Source organism: Tupaia chinensis, unplaced genomic scaffold, assembly GCF_000334495.1.
Source record: "Tupaia chinensis unplaced genomic scaffold, TupChi_1.0 Scaffold143782_1, whole genome shotgun sequence".
Lineage (NCBI taxonomy): Eukaryota > Metazoa > Chordata > Mammalia > Scandentia > Tupaiidae > Tupaia > Tupaia belangeri.
The window spans coordinates 177676-185289 of NW_006203631.1; the positions used below are offsets into that span (position 1 = coordinate 177676).

The following is a 7614-nucleotide window of genomic DNA, read 5'->3' on the forward strand; positions in this document are numbered from 1 at the left end:
CATGCCACAATCCCTTCTCCTCCATTCTCCTCTCGGGATCTTGGGCATGCATGCACACGTGCCTGGCATGAGTTTTAAGCCACCGAGTCTGGGACACGAACCGTAGTTGACTACGTGGGAGTCCAGCAACATAGCCATTACGATAACTGCTGGTCCCGCTTCCATGAACCTTTTGATTTCAGTCTTTATTTCTTCAGTAGTTGTGGAATTATTCAGGAGTATGTTATTAAGTTTCCATGTATTTGAGTGTTTTTGAGGATTTCTCTTGAAATTAAACTCAAATTTATTTCCACCATGGTCAGAGAAGATGCTGGATATAGTTTCTATGCCTTTGAATCTGTGGAGGCTTGCTTTGTTCCCTATGATGTGGTCAGTTTTCAAAAAGGTTTCATGTGGGGGTTAGAAAAAAGTGTATTTTGTGGTTTTGGGGTGGAAAGTTCTATAGATGTCTGTTAAGTCCATTTGATTTATGGTATTGTTTAGATCCTTTATCTCTTTATCTATTTTTTTCTGTAGGTGATCTGTCTAGAGGTGATAGTGCAGTGTTGAGTGTATTGAAGTCTATCTCCCCTTTTAGATCTAACAGTCTTTCCTTCACATATTTGGGTGCTCTTGTGTTAGGCACATAGATATTTATAAGCGTTATATCTTCTTTATCTATTGATCTTTTTACTACAATATAGCATCCTTCTTTGTGTCTTTGAACAGTTTTTGTTTTAAAGCCTATTTTTTCAGAAATTAGTATCACAACTCCAGCTCTTTTTTGGTCTCTATTTGCATGGAAAACCTTTTTCCAACACTTCACTTTTAGTCTATGTATTTCTTAATCCATGAGGTGGGTTTCCTGTAGGCAGCAGTAGAGGGTTTCTGTTTTTTTATCCATTCAGCTAGTCTGTGTCTCTTGATTGGAGAATTTAATCCATTCACATTCAATGTTATTATCGGTGTTACTGTATCCGTCCTGACATTTAAGTTGGCCATTGTCTTAGTTGCCTTTTATTTCTTTGTTTCTGTTTGTTCATTCTTTAGTTTTCTTGGAACAGTACTTTCTTCAGGGTTTCTTGGAGAGCTGGTCTGGGGTTTGCAAATTCTTTCAGGTTTTGTCTGAGAAGATTTTAATATTTTATTTTTTAACCATATAAAGGATAATCTTGCAGGATATAATAATCTTGGTTGAAATTGTTTCTCTCTTAACACTTTCAATACATCTTCCCATTCTTTCCTTGCTTCTGTTATTTCCATTGAAAGGTCCGGTGTTAGCCTGATAAGATGAGCTTTGTATGTCACTTGTCATTTCTCTCTTGCCAGTTTTAGTGTTATGTCCTTATCTGTGATCTTGGACAGTCTGGCTAAGGTATGCCTTGGGGAAGATCTTCTGGGTTTGATTCTAATAGGGGTCCTTTGTGTTTCTTGAGTCTGGATACTTGAGTTCCTCTCTAGACTTGGGAAATTTTCTTCCAGGATTCCATGAAATAGATTTTTCATGTCGTTATTAGTTTCTTCACCTTCTGGGATGCCAATTATTCTGATATTTGGGCGTCTTATGGAATCTAGTATTTCTTGTATATTATCCTCATTTTCTTTTGTTATTTTCTCTCTCTTTTTCATGACTTTCTCTAGGTCAGAGGTTTTATCTTCTACATAGGAGATTTGATCTTCAGCATGGTGTAATCGACTTTTAATACTTTGAAGCGAGTTTTTGATTTCTTGTATTAGAGACTTCATCTCTAATAGCTCCATCTGATTCTTTCTCAGAGTGTCCACTTCTTCTTTCATATCATGAAAGGACTTCCTAATCTCCTATAGTTCGTTGTCTCTTTTCTGTTCCAACTCATAGAATTTGTTCAACATGAATGTTCTAAATTCTTTCTCTGGCATTTTGTAACATCCTCAGTTATAAGGAGAGATGGAGGGGAGTTAGTCTGTTCCTTTGATGGAGACATATTTCCTGATTTATTCAGACCTGTGGCCTTTCTTCTACTTCTAGCCATTGGAAAATGTATTCACTTTTGAATACCTTTTAGGAGCAAGTGTGTTTCCCTTTTGCTGTGAATTAATGTATGCAAAAGTCTCTCTTCTGCTTTTAGTAATGTGGTCTTAAGAGGTGAACCCTATTCAGCTGTCCGAAGAGTAATATCTTCGTATTCACAGGTGGTTCAGTACAGCGGAGGATCCCAGGGAGCCTTACAATATGAGAGAATTTCAGAACTGTGATTCTAGATCTGTCTAATCCCTCTGGCAGGGTGGAGGATGAGGAAGGGAGGATAATGTAAGAGGAAAGAAAAGAGTAAAGAGGAGAATAAAGAAAAAGTTGCACTAATGCACAGCACATGATTTTGCCAGGGACCTAGAGATGGATCTGGCACTCTCCTGCAGAGCAAGGACCACTCTGTGGGACAAGGGAGAGGAGGGTATTAACAAAACTGAAAGGAAGGGACCAGCAGTTAGTGTAATGGCTATGTTGCTGGACTCCCACGTAGTCGACCGCGGTTTGTGTCCTGGACCCGGTGGCTTAAAAACTCACTCTGGGCGCGTGTACGTGCATGCCCAAGATCCCAAGAAGAGAATGGAGGAGAAGGGATTGTGGTGTGGCCATCCCCCCTGGGGTGTGATTTCTTGCTTTCTGTCTCTCTGTCTCTGTCTATCTGGCGAGCACACGTGCCCTATAGCAAAAACCTCAAAAACAGGAAGAACAAAGAGAAATAAAAAGAAAAGAAGAGCAAAGAGAAATAATAAAAAAAAAAAAACCTGCCTACCTTTCTGGGGGATGAGGTCCTGTTCTTGGGAGGCTGTAAGTGTGACGGGGGCAGTGTGCCCCTGCCTCAGTTTCCCTTGCTGGCCAGGGACCTAGAGATGGAACTGGCGCTCTCCTGCAGAGCAAGGACCACTCTCTCTGGGGGGTGGGGTCCTGTTTGGGAGCCTGGAAGTGGGGCGAGGGCAGTGGTGCTCCTGCCTCAATTTCCCTTGCTGGCCAGGGACCTAGAGATCAAACTGGTGCTCTCCTGAAGAGCTAGGACCACTCTTCTCTATTTTCCTTTTTAGGTTATACTGAAAGTATAGGTTATGTGTAGTTTTTAAATACACTTTTTATTGAACTGTAGTTTTTTTGGAGGATATATGGATAGATTCATATTTACAGATGCAATTATTCTAGACTACCTGGGAGCTCTTTTTTTTAATCTGAAAAATTAAAGTATAGGCATCCTCTTCGTGACCAGCATTGGTTGCATATGTCTCTGGGACTTTGGAGTCGATAGCAAAATGTCATCAGGAAATGCCAAAATTGAGCACCCTGTACCCAGCTCAAAGCAACACCTGTTATGCCAGATGGTTAGTTCAGAAATATCAGCCTAGCTGACTACAGAGGAAAATATGTGTGTTTTTCTTTTACCCTCTTGACTTCATCTTTGTGTGCCCCACAGAGATCATTGTTTTCAGTGATAGGGCAGAAGAATTTAAGAAACACAACTGACAGGTGTTTGGTGCTTTTGTGAACTCTCACTTCTGCCACCCAGCATGAATCAACACACCCAATAAACAAAGAGGACTGGGACCCTTGAACATCCCCTTGGTATCAGACCTCATGAGCATCATTGCTCAGGATTATGGGGTCTTAAAGACTGATGAAGTCATCTTCTTTTTATTATTGATGATAAGGGTGTTCTTCAGCAGATCACCATAAATGACCTTCCAATTGACTGCTCTGTGGATGAGACTCTGAACTAGTTCAGGCCTTCCAGTTACTGACAAACATGGGGAAGTGTGCCCTGCTGGATAAAAGCCTGTTAGTGATACCATCAAACCTGATGTCCACAAGAGCAAAGAATATTTCTCTAAGTAGAAGTGAGCACTAGGCCATTACAGTACTGAGTGAAATAGTTAGCCATGAGAATAAGCCGTTTTTTGGGTGTTTTTCATGTTAAAACAGAAGACTTAGTTTCAGCCAAGAAGTGGTGTGAGATGAGTTGGGGAGATCACTCTTTATTTTCATTGGTGGGAATGGTCCAAGTTGAATTGTGAGGCAGGCCGTCCGATGTGTATGATGTACCTACCAGTAGTGAGTCATTAGCCCATTAATCTTCTTGTAGTTTCTATTAAACTTGAACCTGAGGGAACAACATTAAGTTATAATTTATATATAGTAAAATGTACTTCTAAAAAATTTTAGCCATAGATTGCATGCATTCATTGGAGAGAGACGGAAGGAGAAGGAAAGTGAGAAATCACTCCCAAAGGGGATGGCCACACCACAGTCGCTTCTCCTCTCAGGATCTTGGAGATGCATATACTTGTGCCTGGCATGAGTCTTAAGCCACTGGGTCTGGACTTGAACATGGTTGACTGCATGGGAGTCAAGTGACATGACCATTTTGCCATCTACTGGTCCCCACGTACAGGCTTTTAAAAAATTATTTATCTATTTCTTCTATGAGCCAGACAGAGAGAGAGCAATGCCAACCAAGTCTTGATGCTGTGATCCACCCCTAGTCTTAGCTCTGGCTCCTGGGCATGTGAGTGTCAGGTGTTCTCAGGGAGGTCTCTAAATGTGAACCTAGAACTTTCACATGTGGATCATCCTCAAAGAGCATTGTGTTTTACCACTGTACCACCATCTGGCCCCCACATACCGATTTTCGGGTATACCTAAGATTTCATTTTGCTGGAGTAAATATACCTCAAAGCAGAATGGCAGGATTGTGTAATAGTATGTGCTTAACTTCATAAACAACTAGAAAATAATTTTTCCCAAGTAACCGTACCATTTTGTATTTCCACTGTGACAGGAGATAACTACTTGTTCCACATTTTTACTAGGACTTCATTCGAATAGGTGTCTAGTGGCATCTCATTGTGGTTTCAGTTGTAGCGCTTGTGTGATTAATGATGGTGAGCAATTTTTTAAAAATTTATTTTATATATTCAATCACTGTATATCATCAAAGCTCATAAAATGAAATTTCCCAGCAAGAATATACTGCACACCAGTCCAGTTAAAGATATTATCATACACATTATCATCAACAATCTTCCATTTTTATTTCCTTTAAATGTCTTGCCTCTCTATTTTTTCCCTTGACTCCCTTCCTCTTGTTTTCCCTCACCTCCCACCCTTCTCTCACACTGTCTCCAGTATATGAAACTGTTCTCCATGATGCTATATCTTCTAGTCTTTCAGTTTCTGCCATAGAGTGTAGACTTTTGGTATATATTGAGTGGGGACATACAATGTCTATCACAGTGTGGCTTGCTTCACTCAGTAATATATCTTTCATATTCCATCACTTTCTATCAAATGCCAGGGGTCTTGTGTTTTATGGCTGAATAGCATTGCATAGTCTATATGTGCCACACTTTTTCAATCTATTCATCTGTTTGTGGACATTTGGGTTGGTTCCATGTCTTAGCAATTGTGAATAATGCCATAATAAACTTGAATGTGCAAGCAATTTTCTGATTGAGCATTTTCTTATCCTTTGGTTAGATATCAAGGAGTGGGATTGCTGGATCATATGGTATCTCTATTTGTAGGTCTTTGAGAAATCTCCATATTGTTCTCCATGGAGTGGCTGAATTAATTTACATTCCCACCAACAGTGAAGGCTAGTTCCCTTTTTACCACAGCCTCACCAGCACTTAAAATTTTCTTTTTCTTTTTTTTTGGGGGGGAGGGGAGGGATAGGGAAGCAAAGCATTTAAGGCACAAAGAGGTGTGGTATTATCTGTTGAAGATATTTTATAGTTTTATCAACTGTACTAGGGAGAAATGTTCACCTATTGAAATATCCACTTTGTAAGACAAATAATGTGATTGAATGTATAAAAGAAAATGAAATAAAAAAAAATTTTCTTTTAATTGTAGCCATTCTGACTGGGGTTAGGTGGTATCTCATTGTGATTTTGATTTGCATCTCCCTTTTGATAAGGGATGCTGAACATTGTTTCATATGCTTTTTGGCTGTTTGTATGTCTTCCTTAGATACTTGTCTGTTTAGCTCATTTGTCCATCTTAATTGAGTTGATTTTTTTTTTTTTTAATCTGGTAAGCCATTTGAGTTCCCTGTATATTCTGGTTATCAGTCGCTTGTCTGAGGCATAGTTTGCAAATATAGTCTCCCATTCTGAGGGTTCCTGGTTCACTCCAACTAGTGTTTCTTTTTCTGAGCAGAAGCTTTTTAACCTAATATAATCCAACTTGTCTATTTTTGGGATAATTGCCCATGCTTTAGGGAACTTAGAAATCTTTGCTTGCTCTGATGTCTCCAAGAGTTCCCCTGTATTACCCATCAGTAGTTTTATAGCTTGAGATCTTAGATTTAGATCTTTGATCCATTTAGAGTCGACTTTTGTTAATGGTGAGAGATAGGGGTCCATTTTCATCTTTCTGCAGGTGAATATCCTGTTTTTCCAGCACCATTTGTTAAAGAGATTTTCTTTTCTCCATTAGATTGACTGGTGCCCTTGTCAAAAAATTAGTTGGCTGTATGTTTTGGGGTTTATTTCTGGGATCTCTATTCTGTTTCATTAGTCCACATGTCTGTTTTTATGCCAGTACCATGCTGTTTTGATTATCATAGCTTTGTAATATATTTTGGGGTCAGGGAGTCAGATGCCTCCTACTTTGCTCTTCTTTCACAGTATTGCTTTGGCAATACAGGGTCTTTTATGATTCCAGATGAATTCTGTGATTGTTTTGCTAAATCTGTGAAGAATATATCTCTGGTAATTTGATTGGAATTACATTAAATTTGTAGATTAATATGGGTAAGATTGACATTTTAGGTTTTTTTTTTTTTGGTAGAGGTTAGGTTTTTGCCATAGGGTGCATACACTTGCCAGAGAGAGAAAGAGAGGGACAGAGAAAAGGAAAGTGAGAAATCACTCCCCTGGGGGGGGAGGGGGGCGGATGGTCATACCTCAATCCTTTCTCCATTTTCCTTTCAGGATTTTGGGCTCGTGTGCACACATGCCCAGTGCAATTTTCAAGCCGCCAGGTTCAGGTCTCAAAACATGTTTGGCCACATAGAAGTCATTGCCTTTTGGGAGTCCAGCAACATTACCCCTATGCCATTTGCTGACCCTGAGGATTGCCATTTTGATTATATTAGTTCTTCCAGTCCAGGAACATGGGATGGAGAACATTCTTTTAATGTGTTTATTTGCTATTTGTATATCATCTTTAGTAAAGTTTCCTTTTGCCCACATTCTTTTATTTATTTATTTATTTTTTTGCAGGGCACATGCTCTCATAAGAGAAAGATATAAGAGAGGGCAAGGGAAAGTGAGAAAGCACGCCCCAGGAGGGATGACCACACTGTAGTCCTCTCTCTTCAGTTCTCCTTTGGGATTTTGGGTACACATGCACATATCCTCCATGTGTTTTCCAAGCTGCTGGGTCTGGGACTCAAATCACAATTGGCTGTGTGGGATCCAGCTGCTCCAACCACCATGACACTAGCTGTCTTCCCTTTCTTCTTCTTCTTTTTCTTCTTCTTTCTTTCTTCTTTCTTCCTTCTTCTTCCTTCTTCTTCTCCTTCTTTCTTCCCCTCTTTCTTTCTTTCTTTCTTTCTTTCTTTCTTTCTTTCTTTCTTTCTTTCTTTCTTTCTTTCTTTCTTT

General features: G+C 39.6%; 1 protein-coding gene and 1 pseudogene across 2 annotated transcripts in view; both read left to right on the forward strand.

The window, feature by feature from the left end:
* The window catches only part of ZNF182 (zinc finger protein 182), a 51536-nt gene that overhangs the window by 29125 nt on the left and 14797 nt on the right, over positions 1-7614 (forward strand). The window lies entirely within an intron of this gene.
* On the forward strand, positions 3262-3841 carry LOC102483221 (peroxiredoxin-1-like; annotated as a pseudogene).